Source organism: Mytilus edulis, chromosome 14 (genome assembly GCF_963676685.1).
Source record: "Mytilus edulis chromosome 14, xbMytEdul2.2, whole genome shotgun sequence".
Lineage (NCBI taxonomy): Eukaryota > Metazoa > Mollusca > Bivalvia > Mytilida > Mytilidae > Mytilus > Mytilus edulis.
In genome coordinates this window covers 58,902,467-58,920,546 of record NC_092357.1, presented here as the reverse complement: position 1 = coordinate 58,920,546, position 18,080 = coordinate 58,902,467, and the positions used below count along the sequence as shown (strand labels likewise).

The following is an 18,080-nucleotide window of genomic DNA, read 5'->3' as shown; positions in this document are numbered from 1 at the left end:
AATTTTGGTCCTCAATGCTCTTTAACTTCGCACTTTATTTGGCCTTTTCAACTTTTTTGGATTCGAGCGTCACTGATGAGTCTTTTGTAGACGCGCATTGATATGCATGGAAAATTTCTTAATTTACAGTACCTTGGATCCTTGACCTAGTAAACTTACATTTTTAAAACATATTCAAACGGTAAAAATGCAAATTACAAATGAACCTAATAAAGTTCACAATTTTCATCTGAACTACGGTTAACTTTGTTTGTTCGTGGATGCTATATTTCACATTTACTTTAGGAAAGATTTATTACCTTTCATGACGATCCATATTCGCGTTATTATTTTACTTGCAAAAGTCGCGAAAATAAACTGCTCACGAAAATAATTTGCTTTTGGGCATTGCAATCAAAAGGGTATACACATAAATTGACTTGAGTAAAAAAAATCAAAAAAAACTCAAATTATCTGAATAAGCCGGAATATGATGTCACTCCATTATAAGATAAGGTTAAAATCCGACACAATGTATGGTTACTCAGTATAAACATTAGAGGCATAAAATCGTATATTTGAAACCAAATAATATTGACTTTAACAATAGAATAATCTTCTGTTTTTCTAGATTTTGCTTACATAGTCTGGATATATCCTGCTGTATGTGCCTTACCACAGTAATAAATCTGATTAGCGGTAACCCACTTCTTCCTCATTATCTATAACATATTGTGTTGCAGTGTGAGGTAGAAACAGTGTCAGTTACAGAATCAAAGTAGAATTGTCTCCCCTTCCGTGAAAAGGCCGTATTTGCTAAATATACTCACTGATACTGTCATTTACACAAAGTAAAATAACAAAAATACTGAACACGTTTTTCATTTTACGGTGTCAATTTTTTACTTATTGATAGAGACCGGACGGCCACCTGTGATTTTTCACATACTGTCCTTATTTCTGAATACTATAGTTCCTTTATCATACTAAATCTCATACTCGTGATGGTAAATATTTATGACTTTGGTTTGTTTCCCAAAAATTGACAATTTTGCATTTCATTCCTTTGTATTATTTCTTACATATGTTGGTCAGTTTAATGGAATATATGCGACTGTCGTTGACGACCCAAATAGGGAGAGGTGTAGCTAGCTACAAAACCAGGTTAAACCACAATTTTCTAGATGAGGAAACGCATGTACCAAGTCAGGTATATAACCGTTGTTATCAATTCGTTTTATGTGTTTCGGCTTTTGATGAAGGATTTTCCTTATGGATTTTCCCCGTAGTTCTGCATTTATGATATTTTACTCTTTAAACCCTATCGTTATTTGTTTTAAAATTCCAAAGTGCTAATGTGATACTTAATATAGCATTCCTTTTCCTCTTTTTTCACACCTTTGACAATACTGTCTGACACTGATAAGCCTTGACTTTATAAATGGACGGATTGATTCCAAGAGTGCAAGACATTATTTATAAGATATAAATGTACCCTTTAAATCACACGTGTTCCTTTTTAAATTGGTTTAATTTTCCCAAATGAAATTTTGTTACATAATTTATTTTAAAAGATGGAAGAACGATACCAAAGGGATATTCAAACTCATCAATCGAAAATAAACTGACAACACGATGGCTAAAAAAAAAGACAAACAAACAAACAAACAAACAATAGCACACAAGGCACATCATATAAAACTTAAGACTAGGCAATACGAGCCGCACCAAAAACGGGGGGGGGGGGGGGGAGTGTAAGCAGATCCTGCTCCACAAGTGGCAACCATCGTGTTGCTCAAGTTATTACAAATCCATTAAAAAATCTAATTCGGTAGTATAGGTCACATTCGTGAAAAGGGAAAGGAGTTGTAGCTACAACATATCAGATAACATCTGTGAAACAGATATTCCAACCAACTTGTGATGGCGTCCGTAAAATTACAAACGAATGATTTCAACTACACCATTTGGAACTCTTGGTAATTTATACCTCTATTATTCAAGTATTAAACTGTTGATAACACTTAGAGTAACTGGCAATAAAAAAACCGTTTGATTTCATATTGAGTTGATAAAAAGCGAATTTTCATAATAAAGGTTCATCTGCTTTGCAATAGTTTTTGAATATCGATTCATTAAAAATAACATATGCTTTGTGGCAAACTGTTAATAATTTAATTTTGAATGGAACGCGTCTTCTGATTGGCTGACATTATTTTGTTATCAGCCCATAGACATAATTTAGTCATGTGACCGTGACGTCATCAATATTTTTTTTATGGTTTTCTACGGTTTAAAATGGAATTTAGAAATAAATTATAAGAAATAACTGTAATATTTTTTCTGTCTATTCGAAATAACATAAAAAATGTGGTGCACACTATTGAATAACGCGCGAATAGATTACCGTATATTTGACAAAACGTTTATGAATTTTGGTCCTCAATGCTCTCCATCTTCGTTCTTTATTTGGCCTTTTTAACTGTTTTTGATTCGAGCATCACTGATGAGTCTTTTGCGTCTGGCGTAAATACAAAATTTAATCTTGGTATCTATGAGGAGTTTATTTGATTGTCACTAATCTCTGCAAATGATAATGTTCAAATGTTGTGACTATTGATTTCTGTTTGTGATGATCGTTAAAGTATAAAATTTTGATGTTGGCATTTGAACTCATTTTTTGATACACATTCACTATAAAAGAGGGACGAAAGATACCAAAGGGACAGTCAAACTCAGACACAACATAGAAAACTAAAGAATAAACAACACGAACCCCACCAAAAAACTAGGGGTGATCTCAGGTGCTCCGGAAGGTGAGCAGATGTGGCACCCGTGGTGTTGCTTATGTGATAACAAATTTGGTAAATAGTCTAATTCGGTAGGTCACATTCATGAAAGGGAAGGGGATTGTAGTTACGACATAAGGAACATATCCGATATCATTTATTATATTTAGTGAAACGGTTATTCCATAACGGTCAACCAAATCGTGATGGCCTCCGTAAAATTTACGAAGGGGTGATTTCAACTTCACCATTTGGAACTCTTGGTTTAATAGCTTCCTTGTGAGCAGCAACCCTCTATCAAAAAAATCATGATAGGAAATGAAAGCACGTGAATATCGTATCAATTGGGAGATATATACCCCGTATGCAGGTGATGCTGGAATGTTGCTACTAAGAAATGGGAAGTTCATAATTGGAAAGCCGAAATCATCTCTTTTGTCATAAAGTTTTGATTTTAACTGACCCTCATTGTCAATTTCTAGATGTAAGTCAAGATATGAGGCCGACTTAACTGTATCTGTAGTATCCTTTATCTCTAGCTTGATAGGATAGATGCGTTCCACATAGTCACCAAATTTTGAATTATTTAGTGAAAGAACATAATCTATATAGCGGAAAGTAGAGTTAAAGGATATTGCTAACTTCTTATCTTTCTTCCTAAGAAGTTCCTGCATGAAGTCATCCTCATAACGATAAAGAAACACGTCGGCAAGTAGAGGGACACAGTTTGTTCCCATTGGAATGCCGACAGTCTGTTGAAAAATACGTCCTCCCAACGTAATAAATATGTTGTCAAACAAGAAATCAAGCATCTTGTATCAGTTTCAGAGAATTTTTTGTTTGAATCAGAGTGATCCTTTACAAAGTAGGATGTATCCCTCCCTAGGACAAGATACTTGTATTTACGTTGGCCATTTTTTTATGAAGCAAAGCAATACCTACTCTTTCAATTTGCCTCTTAGTTTGGAATGTGGAATACTTGTGTAAAGAGTAGAAAAGTCAAATGTTTTAATACTGTTACAAGATGAAAGAGAGTTAGATTGTATGTACTGTAAAAGATCTTTGGAATTTTTAAGTATCCACATCTGATTCACGCCCCTCAAGAATAGGCAGTTTCACATAACTTTGAAGCCCGTCGTTGATTGCTGATAAAATAGATGTTAATAAAATAGATGTATATAATATTAATGTGAGTCAAATTGATCATATCATAACAATTTAATAAAAGGAGAGTTTTGTTTGAATTATGCGTTCGAATATCCCTTGGTATCCCTCGCTTCTTGCTTATTATTTTTCATATTTCGCAATATGTAATGTCATTACAAACGAGATATCACGTTAAATTTCGGCTACCGCGTACCGCAAACTGGAGCGAAAACCCTTGTAAAAAATGTATACAAACATACACTGGAAGCTTAATTATAATAACTGATGTTATAACATGTTAAACAACAATTTAAAATACACCAAATAATTTTTCAGCTGTTTAGGAAAAGTTAATTTATCAAAATGGGAACGTATAGAAAATGTAAAAACACATTTTTGTGACTGTTTGAATTCACTTTGTTTACTAAGTATAACCACGTGCATAAAATTGGTTCAACAATTTCGATTAAATAAGAACGAACAACAAGAAAATAATTTTATATTACTTCAAAGCTGGATATTGTCTTTAGTATTTATTAATTGAACTTTTATTTTCATAAAAAAATCCGGACCTTAAAATTAAAACGGTGATTTAAAAAATGGAGTCAAAATTGATAGTTATAAGCATAAAGCGGCAAATACAGATTGACTAAAACAATTATGAATTTTAAAATATAAATGCTACAAATAAATATTTATTTGTCGAAAATTTATCTGTCTCGTATTAATACTTTCAACACATTTTATTTGAAAAATTTATTAAAGGTGACGTGGAATACACCATTCGTACAATTGTGTTAGCATTCAAGATGTATTCCTCAGATCGTTCTTGTATGGAACAAGAAATACAAAAGAACAAAGCAAACGCTTCGAAAAAGCACATGAATAATACAACATTCACCTCATTGAATACGTATGGATACAAATTTCACGTCCTTATTTGATTTTGATAGCGCTGTGAAGACAATTTGCGACATTTCATAGAGTCACAAGTCGCAAATATTTGTCAGTGTGTCCCTGTTAACATATTCTAACCTTGTTTACGCCATTTTTGAGTACGAATCTTTCTCTATCACTTTAGAATACATATTTTGCAGATGAAAATTTTCTATTTCTTTTCCTGTTCCCTTTTCACGTATGTGACCTAAAAAAGTCTATGTACCGGGTTTGTTAACATGAGCAAAACGAGGGGTTACACATCTGAATACCTGTACCAAGTCAGGAATATGACAGTTCTTGTCCATTCGTTTTTTGATGCGTATTGTTATATGATTTTGCCATGTGATTATGAACTTCATATTTTTGTGATTTTACTTTTTTGTAGTTGGTTCAACAATGGGGTGTAGTTTTTTTATCTGATTGTGATAAAAGGATTGAAATGAGTAATCTTTGCAATCGTTCAATTTAATCATAAATAATTTAATTTTGGATGTAACGAGTCTTCTGATTGGCTGACGTTATTTTGTTATGAGCCCATAGACATAATTTAGTCATGTGACCGTGACGTCATCAACGTTTTTTCATGGTTTTCTACGGTTTAAAATGGAATTTAGAATTAAGTTATAAGAAATGACTGTAATATGTTTTCTGTCTATTCGAAATAACATAAAAAATGTGGTGCACACTGTTAAATAACCCGCTACGCGCTAGACAGAAAAAACATGACAGTCATTCCTTAAGTAAATCTACTTGCCCGCAGAACTGAATATAATGCTGTCGCTTTTTTTTCGTTTCCATATAACGAATTGAGTTAAGCTGTTGACAAAACATTTCTACTAAATGCTGAGTTATCTTTCTTTCTTTGTTAAAAGTAAAATAACTAAAATACAAAACTCCGAGAAAAATTTCAAATGGAAAGTTTCTATTCAAATTGCAAAATCAATAGTTCAAACTTATCAAAGGAATGGATGACAACTGTCGTATTCCTTACTTGGTACAGACTTTTCTTTAAACAAAATGGTGGATTAAACCTTAATTTATAGCTAGCTAAAATTCTCACTTGTATGACAGTCGCATACTATTCCATTATATTGACAACGATGTGTGAACAAAAAAAAAACCTCCAATGAACAATACTACAATGAGATGATAACCACACTTTTCTTTTTTTTTTTAACGTCTAGAAAATTGTGTTGATAGAAAATTGAACAAATATCAAAACTATCAGTCAATATGACAATATCAAAACCATTAACAAAAAAAATCAGAATTATTAGAGATTGGTGACATGCAAACAGTTCTTTTCATTTGATACTAAAAAACACACTTAATTTTGAATGAATCAAAAATCTAAAAATAATGCTAAGCGGTTAATTACATTTAAAGTATTCCAAAACAAATCATTCCATTTATCAATACAATCTTATTACAGCGATTATCTAATTGTCATATCCTATGACTAAGAGTTTACGTCGTCTTATGTTGTAACTGCTATAATGTTCCCTTTCCACGAATGTGACTTAAAACATAAGTCTATATACCGGGTTTGTTAATATGAGAAATACGACGAGTTACACATCTCAAGCAGGGTCTTCTTACCCTTCCGGACCACCTGAGATCAGTTTGATGTGGGGTTCGTGTTGCGTAGTCTCCACAGATTCAAACGGAAACACAAACATGATGACTATCATTACTGCTGTCATTTTTCGACAAGTTCAAATTTAATTGTACTCTTGCTATTTTGATATTCATCAATTCCAGGTTAATCTATATTAACAGCTTGGTATTTACGACTACTGATACCAAATGTCAATAGGAAGTATATAACCATATCCAAAAAAATCATCATTTCTATAATGTGTTAACAGAGTCTTCGCTTCATTATCAAGATATTGAAACCAAAGTTCACATCATTGACGCTTCCACTTTAATCTTAAAAAATCTAGAGTACATTTCTGCTTTGTTTAAGTAACATAAAGAAATAAAGAAAGGAAAGGATCTATTGTTACTTACTCTATTAAAACGGAATAAATAAAACACGTGTATAGAAATGAATAATAAAATTGAGACTTGTTTGGTGATATTTCATTAACATTTTCGAAATGAAACCTATCAGTATTAGGCCCAAGAACATAGTTATTTCGTAGTTCATATTTTTAGACAATAAATTCAAATTAAAAAAAAAACCGCACCTGCTCTATCTCAAAACGATTTTCACAGTGTAGTGTAGTACTATTCGGACAAATAATATCAAAATGTTAGAAATTTCTACCCGCTCTAAATCAAAATATTGACAATTCTGTGTTAAGGGGGTCTAAAATTCAGTTTGACAGCTTCAAACGTACTATTTTTTATACCTTTTATAACTGGACGAAATCCCTACTTAACATCAGCACCCAATTTCTTTTAACATGTAATTTCATCCCCTTACTTTTGTATATTATACAATTTGTGAATGTCGTAAGATAAATCTGTTCTTTTGACAATTCAATCTTATCAAGGTGATTCTAATTGTCAGTTTCTATAAGTATTGCAAACGATATGAAAATGATATGATGTAAATATAAGAAGTTAAACACTGTTTGAAAGGGGATGGTGTTTGTTTTAAAGGAACTTTTACATTTTATTTATAACTTGCGACAGAACGTTAATATTTTCAAAAAATACACTTAAAATGTGGTCGTATATGTTAACACGGAATAACTGTTGATGTCCTATTTGGCAAGGATTGTCGAAACAGATTCAATCAGGAGATACTTAAAGTAAATAGTCCTTGACCGTATTAAACCTTCGTTACGTAAACAAAAAGGCCCAAAACTTCACAAGAAGAATCAAAATTCGAAGGCTGAAGACCCCAAATACAATTATTCCAAAATCCAAAATGAAAAGGAAGGGAACAAAAACAATATACAAATAATGCTAACAAATGAATGAATTGCGAAACAAACTTATCAACAAAGAGGTGTATATTTGGTGATCTTGGAGTGTACGCTTATCCTTTTCGGAATCCAGCGTCATTGAAGTCAAATTTCTGATTTGGTACAGTTATTTTCAAATGTAGAATATGGTGGATCGAAACTGGTTTTATAGCGCTAAACATCTCACTTGTATGAAAAACGCATCAAATTCTATTATATTTAAAACGATGGCATTTGCACATCATTCGCTTCGTGTTAAAACCAAAAATATCACTCAATAATTTTAATGCGTCCGAAGAGCATTTCTTATATTTTTGAATAAATTTTCTGTTTAACGTTACGGTTTTAAATATATTTTTTTTTATATAATGCTTTGAATAAATGATTTAAGCACTTATTATTATGCTAATTTCGTTTCTGGTCACAAGGTCTGTGCACTCATACAAACAGTCAAATTTTATAATAAAGACGAAAATGTCACTCGTAGTCTTCGTTTAGATGTTGGGAATATTTTTTTCAAACTCCTTGATTACTCAAGCTGGACATAACAGATCGGAAGGACATTTTCACTAAACATGCTTAATGGTATTTTATCGTCATATACTGATATATGTTTAATTTCAAAACAGTTTTACGATATCACTAAAAACGGACGTTTCATTTCATGATTTATTTGTTTATATAATTTTTTAAAAAATTAGTGAAAGCAGGAATTTTTGCTGTTCAAATTTTCTTTAAACTTTCGATTTCACGGGAAATAAAATCTTTATTTTAAAAGCAAAGTTGGATAATGTGTTTATAATCTGATCTAAGGTCTCAATTAAATGTCTTACTAAATGAAATGAAAACCATGTTAACCCGAGGGTATTACAAGCCCAGTAGTTAATACTTCTGTGTTGACATGAATATCAATAATGTAGTCATTTTTATAAATTTCTTGTTTACAAAACTTTGAATTTATCGAGAAAAACTAAAATTGTTCTTATCCCAGGCATAAATAACCTTAGACGTATTTGGCACAATTTTTTTTTGAATTTTGGATCCTCCATGCTCCTCAACTTTTTACTTGTTTGGCTTTATAAATACTTACATATGAGCGTCACTGATGAAACGCTCGTCTGGCATACTAAATTATAATCCCAGTACCTTTGATAACTATTAACGCCTTACAAAAAAAAGATAAAAATATATTAAAAAAACATTTAAATATACAGAAAAAAACTATTTCGAGATACAGTTATATATAAAGGCAACAGTAGTATACCGCTGTTCAAAACTCATAAATCCATGGACAAACAACAAAATCGGGATAACAAACTAAAACCGAGGGAAACGCATTAAATATAAGAGGAGAACAACGACATAACACTAAAATGTAACACACATAGACAAAATCCCACGAGAATAACAAATATAACATATATATGTAACATCAAAACCAAATACATGAATTTGGGATAGACAAGTACCGTGTACTATATGTTGACATATGGTTATTTTAAAAACATTTTATTTCGTGCAGTGCCAACAATTAAGCTGCTGCTATCAAAATGGCAATGGTACAAATAAATATAAACTCGTCAAAAAAGAAAAAACAGCTTATAATAACTGTTATTCTTTAGATATAAAAAAAGATGTGGTATAATTGTTAATAAGATAACTCATTGCAAGAGACCAAATAAAATCGTCATAGATACCAGGATAAAAATTTGTATTTACGCCAGAAGCGCGTTTCATCTATTAAGACTCATCAGTGACGCTGAACAAAAGTTGAGAAGGCCAAATAAATTACGAGGTTAAAGAGCATTACGGACCAAAATTTATAAAAGTTTTGCCGAATACAGCTAAAGTAATCTATTCCTGAGTTAAAAAAAATCATTAGTATTCCAAATGCTATTTATGTCTGTATTGCCGTTTTATTATATGTAAAAACGTAACTTTATTTAATATACAAATTGTATTGCTAATTTTTACAAGTGTCTGTGTTCTTGTTCGTCTTTCGTAGTTTTTCAAGTTGATAAAGCTGATGTCTCTCTTTTTTCCCACTAAATATCAATACCTTTTCCCTGCTTTAAAAGAGAATACTGTGGATTCATTTATTTTCGTGGGTACCAATTTTCGTGGTTTGAGGAAAACTTACATATTCGTGGATATTTAATTTCGTGGTTTTTGGCAAAGTCTACACTCATTCCTTTACAAAATTTGTATTTCGTTGAACATTTGAATTCGTGGTTCTCCTGTACCCACGAAATCCACGAAAATTGGTTTCTAACGAATATTAATGAATTCACAGTAAACCCTTTTGAAATTAATAACAATTCCTGGCTCGGCCTAGTTATCTGTATGTGTTCCCTTTTAAATACATTTTACAGTTTAGAAAAATTATAGACTTAGTCTCTATTTTGAATTTTGCGACATTTGACATGAAAATTTACAACACTTCAACTATTGACGTCATATATTAAATACTTTTCCTATATGTGAGTTCTGTTATTTTCTATTGTGTCGTCAACATTTTACGAGAAGCGTTGTGGTGGACAAACAGCGGAAACATGTATTGAAGACGACATGGTAACACACGATGCATACGAATGCACTTGGCTCTCTAGATGTCTTGTTTCAACTATATCTAGTACTGAACAATCAAAGGGTCATTATATCATATCAAATGAGAAACAATAAAAAGTAAACTATAGTCTATAGTTTTCATCTCTTTTGGAGAATCGTCATAATTTGATAATTTCAGTGGCGAGAAAAATAGAGTGTATGATATTGTTAGACAAAATATTACATTTTAAAACAAAATAACTAAAAATAAGTCGATCTGGTATAAATTCACATGACACAATTCTCCACAGAGTTCAAATGACAAAACAGTTAACAAATAAACGTCACCGTACAGTCTTCAAAAATGATCAATAGTCAATATTTGTCTTAGTATCGTTCCAGGACTGATATAGGAGTGTCGGTATTCTACCAAGCCTTTATGGAAATGACATATTTATCAAATTAACTCATGAGAAGATTAAAACAATATAAACGCGGATCACGCTTGTTTGACAGGGTATGATTATATATTATATATAACTATGCCGTTCTTGAAATCAGTCTGTCCATTTATCAATTCAATCTTAAGTCAAGGCTCAAATTATTATCAGTTTCTATCGGGATTGTCATCATTATAAACAAAGAGGAGTAGTATGCTAAATAAAAAAATTGGAAAGATTACCACAGTTCAAACGGCGAGCATGTCGGTAAAAGGGTACAGCTACATTTTAAATAAAATGTGTGAATTCTACAAATAAATCCATGGATCTATTTAATTGCCTGTTAAAGCTAATTGTATTATCAGTTTCTATAGGTAATGTCAGAAAGAAAAGAAGATTACTGCGTTAAATAACAAAGTAACACTTGAAAAGTTCAACACTATTTAAAATAAACACGTGTGCTTGTATAAGTACACGTTCCATCTTATATATAACTTGTGACAGAACGATTATATTACAAAAAACGAATTGATAACAACTGCCATATAACTGTCTTGAAACAGGCATTTTCTTAAGTAAAAAATGGTGGATTCAATCTGGTTTTATAGCTAGCTAAACCTCTCACTTGCATGACAGTCGAAAACAAATTAAATATTTGGCAACGATGTGTGAACAAACCAAATAGGTTCACGCTTGTTTTTGTAAGGTACAATTACATCTAATGTATAACTGGTGACAGTCTTGAAATCCGTCTGTACATTTATCAATATAATCTTAAGTCAAGGCTCAAATTATTATCAGTTTTTTATAAGTATTGTCAACATTAAAACCAAACAGGAGTAGTCTGCTAAATTAACAAATTAACATTTAGAAAGATGAACATCATTTTGACAGGGAACACGTCTGCTTTAAAGGGCACTGTCATACAAAAGAGGGACGAAAGATATTAGAGGGACAGTTAAACTGGGAATGATCTCAGGTGCTCCGGAAGGATAAGCAGATCCTGTTTCACATATGGCACCCGTCGTGTTGCTGATGTTATTATAAATCCGGTTATAAGTCTAATTTGGTTGGTCACAGGCGTGAAAAGGGAAGGGTATTGTAGTTACGACATAAGGAACATATCCAATATCATCTGTGAAAAGTTGTTTTTTCCATAACGGTCAACCAACTTGTGATTGCGTCCGTAAAATTTACGTAGGGATGAGTTCAACTTAATCATTTGGACCTCTTGATTAATTTAGAGGTTTAGCTAGCTGCAAAACCAGGTTCAATCCACCATTTCCTTCATAAAAAAATGCATGTACAAAGACAGAAATATAACAGTTTTCATCCCTTTGTTTAAAGTTTTTGAGCCTTTAATTTTGCCATTTGATTAGGGAATTTTCCTTTTGAATTTTCTTTTTCAATCTTTTTGTTATTCTACTTTTAAACGAAGAACACGTTTATTTTTAAAGTACAGCCACATTTTATATAAAACGAGTGAACTCTTGAAATTAATCCCTTGATCAATTTAATCGCCTTTCAAAGCTAATTGAATAATCAGTTTCTATAAGTATTATCAACGGTTTACTAAAGAGGATTCCTGTGCAATATATCAAATTAACACATGAAAAGTTCAACACTATTTAAAATAAGCACGTTTGCTTTTATAGGTACATGTTATATCGTGTATATAACTTGTGATAGAACGATGATATTTTGAAAAATAGATTATTACTGTATTTGTCAAAAGCAAACTTATTTCAAAATGTTGTGTAATTTGTTGTAAAGGGCACACCAATACTTTTACAATTGTTGATTGTTTAAAACCTTGGAACCATTGATACTGAAGATAGATCAAGAGGATACTTAAACACCACCATTCAAATGAAAAACAGCCATACCGTGTTCAGAAACATAAAAAAACAGTCAAACCATAAGCAAAGAAAATACAAGCATTTAAATGAAAAACAGACAATACCATGGTCAAAAACAAACACAAAGAAAGAACCAGCAGTCAAATAAAAAACAGGCAATACCATGGTCAAAACATAAACAAAGAAAAAAACAGCAATAAATTAAAAAAAGTTAATGTCGTGGTCAAAAAAATAAATCCTAGAAAAACAACCAGTCAATTTTAAACTCAGGCAAAACCATGATCCAAAACATAATGAATGAAAAAAAAACATCAATAAAATGACTAACAGACATTACCATGGTCAGAAAGAAAATAAAGGAGAAGAAAAACACCAGTCAAATGAAAAACAGACAATGTCGGTACCCTGTATAACATAAACAAAGAAAGTACAACCATTTAAATGACAACCCTATGATAAAAAAAACACAAGCAAATAACAATCAAAAAGTCTACACAAGACTATGTAAAAACCCGAAAGTAATTAAAAAAATGGTGTTGAGCACTGACATTTATCAATTCAAGCTTAATTCAAATATTCTCATTATCAATTTCTGTAAGTATTGCTTTTAAAAAAGAGGAAAAAAATGTTAAATATCAAATTAACACTTTGGAAGTTCAGCACTATTTACAAGGGAATCACGTTTGTACTACCGGATATAATGTTTTCTAATATATAACTTGTGACCATTATGTTCTGAGAAAGAAAAATTATCACTTATCAAGTTCATTTGGAAATGCGGTGTAGTTTTTTCTAAAGGGTACGCCAACACTTATACAATCGTGAATGTCGTTCTGGTTCCGAATTGTCGAAACAAGCTGAATCTATACCTAATGATAATGCAAAACCGTCAGTCAAATATAAACAGACAATGCAATGGTAAAAACCTCCGGTAAAATAACAGCTGACAATTCAATGGTCAAAACCCCCAGTGAAACAGAAACAGACAAATTCATGGTAACCACCTATCAAAAAAACAAAAGAGACAATAACATGGTCAAATCAACCAGTCAAATAAAAAAAAACACAAAAAAATCGTGGTCAAAACCACAAATCAAATGCAAAATAGACCAGCAATTTCGTGGTCAAAACCACCAGTCAAATGAAAACAGACCAGATAAACCACAAGTCAAATGAAAACAGACAATGTCTTTGTCAAACCCACCTGTCAAATGAAAACAGACAATGTCGTGGTCAAACCCACCAGTCAAATGAAAACAGACAATGTCGTGGTCAAAACCACCAGTCAAATGAAAAACAGACAATTTCGTGGTCAAAATCAACCAGTAAAATGAAAAAATGACAATGTCATGGTCAAATCAACCAGTCAAATAAAAACAGACAATATCGTGGTCAAATCAAACACTCACAACAGACAATGTCGTGGTCAAAACCACAAATCAAATGAAAAATAGACAATGCTATGCTCAAAACAACCAGCCAAATGAAAAAAAGATAATACCATTGTAAAAACAGACACTGTCATGGTCAAAAGCACAATTCACTTCAAAAACAGTCAATATAATGGTCAAATGAAAAAGACAATACCATTGGGTTATGCGCCAATCAAATGAAAAACAGACAATACCATGTTCAAAACCACCAGTCAAATGAAAAACACACAACGTTATTGTTAAAAACACCAGTATAAATCAATACTATGATCAAAACCACCAGCCAAATTTGAAAAAAAAGACAATGCGCATGTCATGTGCATATTCACCGGTCAAATAATAAACATATAATGCCACGGTTAAACTACTAGGCGAATATAGAACAGACGATGCCATTGTCATAACTACTAGTATCTTTTTCCCACTTTTAATTGAGCTTTTAGTTAAAAGAAAGTATATCTTAGCTATTATTATCAGTTTTTTATAAGTATTGTCAACATTAAAACCAAACAGGAGTAGTCTGCTAAATTAACAAATTAACATTTAGAAAGATGAACATCATTTTGACAGGGAACACGTCTGCTTTAAAGGGCACTGTCATACAAAAGAGGGACGAAAGATATTAGAGGGACAGTTAAACTGGGAATGATCTCAGGTGCTCCGGAAGGATAAGCAGATCCTGTTTCACATATGGCACCCATCGTGTTGCTGATGTTATTATAAATCCGGTTATAAGTCTAATTTGGTTGGTCACAGCCGTGAAAAGGGAAGGGTATTGTAGTTACGACATAAGGAACATATCCAATATCATCTGTGAAAAGTTGTTTTTTCCATAACGGTCAACCAACTTGTGATTGCGTCGGTAAAATTTACGTAGGGATGAGTTCAACTTAATCATTTGGACCTCTTGATTAATTGAGAGGTTTAGCTAGCTGCAAAACCAGGTTCAATCCACCATTTCCTTCATAAAAAAATGCATGTACAAAGACAGAAATATAACAGTTTTCATCCCTTTGTTTAAAGTTTTTGAGCTTTTGATTTTGCCATTTGATTAGGGAATTTTCCTTTTGAATTTTCTTTTTCAATCTTTTTGTTATTCTACTTTTAAACGAAGAACACGTTTATTTTTAAAGTACAGCCACATTTTATATAAAACGAGTGAACTCTTGAAATTAATCCCTTGATCAATTTAATCGCCTTTCAAAGCTAATTGAATTATCAGTTTCTATAAGTATTATCAACGGTTTACTAATTAAGAGGATTCCTGTGCAATATATCAAATTAACACATGAAAAGTTCAACACTATTTAAAATAAGCACGTTTGCTTTTATAGGTACATGTTATATCGTGTATATAACTTGTGATAGAACGATGATATTTTGAAAAATAGATTATTACTGTATTTGTCAAAAGCAAACTTCTTTCAAAATGTTGTGTAATTTGTTGTAAAGGGCACACCAATACTTTTACAATTGTTGATTGTTTAAAACCTTGGAACCATTGATACTGAAGATAGATCAAGAGGATACTTAAACACCACCATTCAAATGAAAAACAGCCATACCGTGTTCAGAAACATAAAAAAACAGTCAAACCATAAGCAAAGAAAATACAAGCATTTAAATGAAAAACAGAAATACCATGGTCAAAAACAAACACAAAGAAAGAACCAGCAGTCAAATAAAAAACAGGCAATACCATGGTCAAAACATTAACCTCATTGGTTGATATCTTTGGCGGAAGTACATGTGATACATCCTCATTCTTTCACTATCCAAGCTGTGGGAAGGTCGTGCTCCACGTGTTGTCGGCAAAGTAACTATATTCTTTAATTTTTACTTACATTTGCCTTGGTGGCTTTAAGACCTTGGTGGTCATTTATATATGCCTTGGTGGCAAAAGACCTAGGTGGTCATTTATATATGCCTTGGTGGCAATAGACCTAGGTGGTCATTTTTATATGCCTTGGTGGCAATAGACCTAGGTGGTCATTTTTATGATTTTTTACATTTGCCTTGATGGCAACAATGAATTAAAAATACTAGCCTTGGGGGCGTCAAGACCTTGGTGGTCATTTATATTTGCCTTGGCGGCTTCTTGATAGAACTAGATGGTAATGTTTGACCTTGGTGGCAAAAATGTTTTGGGATATAGACCTTAATAGGTAGTTATTATCAACCCAGGTGGTCAGATATTTGTTATGCCGTGCGCCGGTTAAACGCAGGGCAAAGTGCTATCGCTATATAAAATATATGTGGAAGTGGGGGCTCTGGCCATTTTGGAAAATTGTAGTTGAAAGGAGAATAATAAATTGTTTATAGGGTAAATAGTTTCTTTTGTTACTTTTGACTGCGTTGTGGACTTTTCATTTATTTTTACATCGTACATACTGATAGAAATGCTATTTAAATACTTTGTTAGAAAAGAATATAATTATTGAGAAAATGGAATAATTTAGTGTGACATGTCACTTGATATTCATGTTTTTTATCGGAGTGATGTGTATTGAATTATAAGGTGTCTTCGTCGAGGTCCGCGTTCAGCGGTCTGTTTGATTGTACATAGAATTGAATAGAATGTTTTTGTTTTCAGATGGTGTTACCTACAGCTTTGACAGGGTGACGAATGAAGAAGTAATATGACATTGCACGATGATTCATGTCAATGAATTCGAACAACCTTTTTAAAAGGAAAGGATTTTTTCTAATCAGAATATGGTGAGAACAAATTACAATTGAAGTAATGTTTTGATTTCTGAAAATAGGAAAATTATGAATGGGAAAAATATTGATACTACACTAAATTATGTATGTCTGTGTTGAGAAAGGCAGAAGATGCCAATATGGCACGGTACTAAAAAAAAAAAAAAAAATCTGTGATGGAAGCAGCTTTGTTCAAATGAACCTATTTAAAAGTAATGCTAATAATTTTTCCGTAATTTCATGATGTTTTCTATTGATTGTGTATTTAATTTCATTGATGTGTTGAAATATGTCACAAAAATCTTTTTGTCATGGGAGATTAAATAATGGTTGCAATATTTTTGTTTTGTTTTGTTTTATCTAAATTAATAAATAAATATAATGTTGAATGATTTTGTATACTAGTACAAATGTATACTTAAATTTTATGTATGGTTAAATTTTTTAATTTAAATTTCTTTGTCTACAGTTCGAGGGACACTGATTCCCTAGTGGTTTTCCACGTGGATTGTAGGCAAAGGGATTTTTCCTTTTCAAAGTGTGACTAATGCTGTCTTTAGTACAAATAAACAATTTGTTATTGGTTAATATATTTTCAGCAGACATGTGAAGAATCGAGTGGAAATACAATTGTCAATGTTCCTGATTATGAAGTAAAGAGTGTGTTTGATTCAACAACAGTAAAGAAAGAGACAAGCCAGCATAGTTTACACTTGGAGGTTAAGTCCCTTTGCTTACAAGCTTTCCACATGCTGAAGATGTTATTAGAATAATGACAATGTTCATTTTGATATGAGTTTATTGCCTTAACTCAACTTTTAAAAGTCCGTATGTGGTCAAATTCATGAGAATTTATTGAATTATGAACGATTTATAAAGAACTGTTTACATGCATCTTTAAATGTTTAGAAGTGTTTTAACGTAATTTTAAAAGGAATAATATTTAATAAAAGTGTTGAATTTGTTTTGAGTATTGGGAATACTATTCCTTAAGGGAAAGCCTTGCTAGTGGTGTATTTTGAGATTGGCCTGCAAATATGCTGTATGGACTATAGAGTTTTCTATGCCCATAACTTAACATGAACTGGATGCAAGATTATATCAATCACTGAGGATATGTGTATAACCTCATTGGTTGATATCTTTGGCGGAAGTACATGTGATACATCCTCATTCTTTCAATATCCAAGTGGTGGTTGGTTTAAGGGCTATGTTTGGTCAGGCAATACATATTGCCTGTTTGGGTTGATGAGGTTCTTGATAAGTTCCCCCCTCTCCCACCCATAAGTACCAAAATGTGGATATGTTTTTATATTTATATTTCAAT

The 18,080-nt window shown here is 32.0% G+C and overlaps 1 long non-coding RNA gene across 2 annotated transcripts; it reads left to right on the top strand.

The window, feature by feature from the left end:
• The first annotated feature begins 15,774 nt into the window (after positions 1–15,774).
• On the top strand, positions 15,775–17,718 carry LOC139503741 (uncharacterized). Of its 2 annotated transcripts, XR_011659183.1 has the most exons (3): positions 15,775–15,866; positions 16,644–16,768; positions 17,353–17,718. It is a non-coding gene; the product is annotated as an uncharacterized lncRNA (long non-coding RNA). The 2 variants fall into 2 exon arrangements; XR_011659182.1 differs by lacking the exon at positions 15,775–15,866 and having other exon boundaries at positions 16,504–16,768.
• The last annotated feature ends 362 nt before the right edge of the window (positions 17,719–18,080 follow it).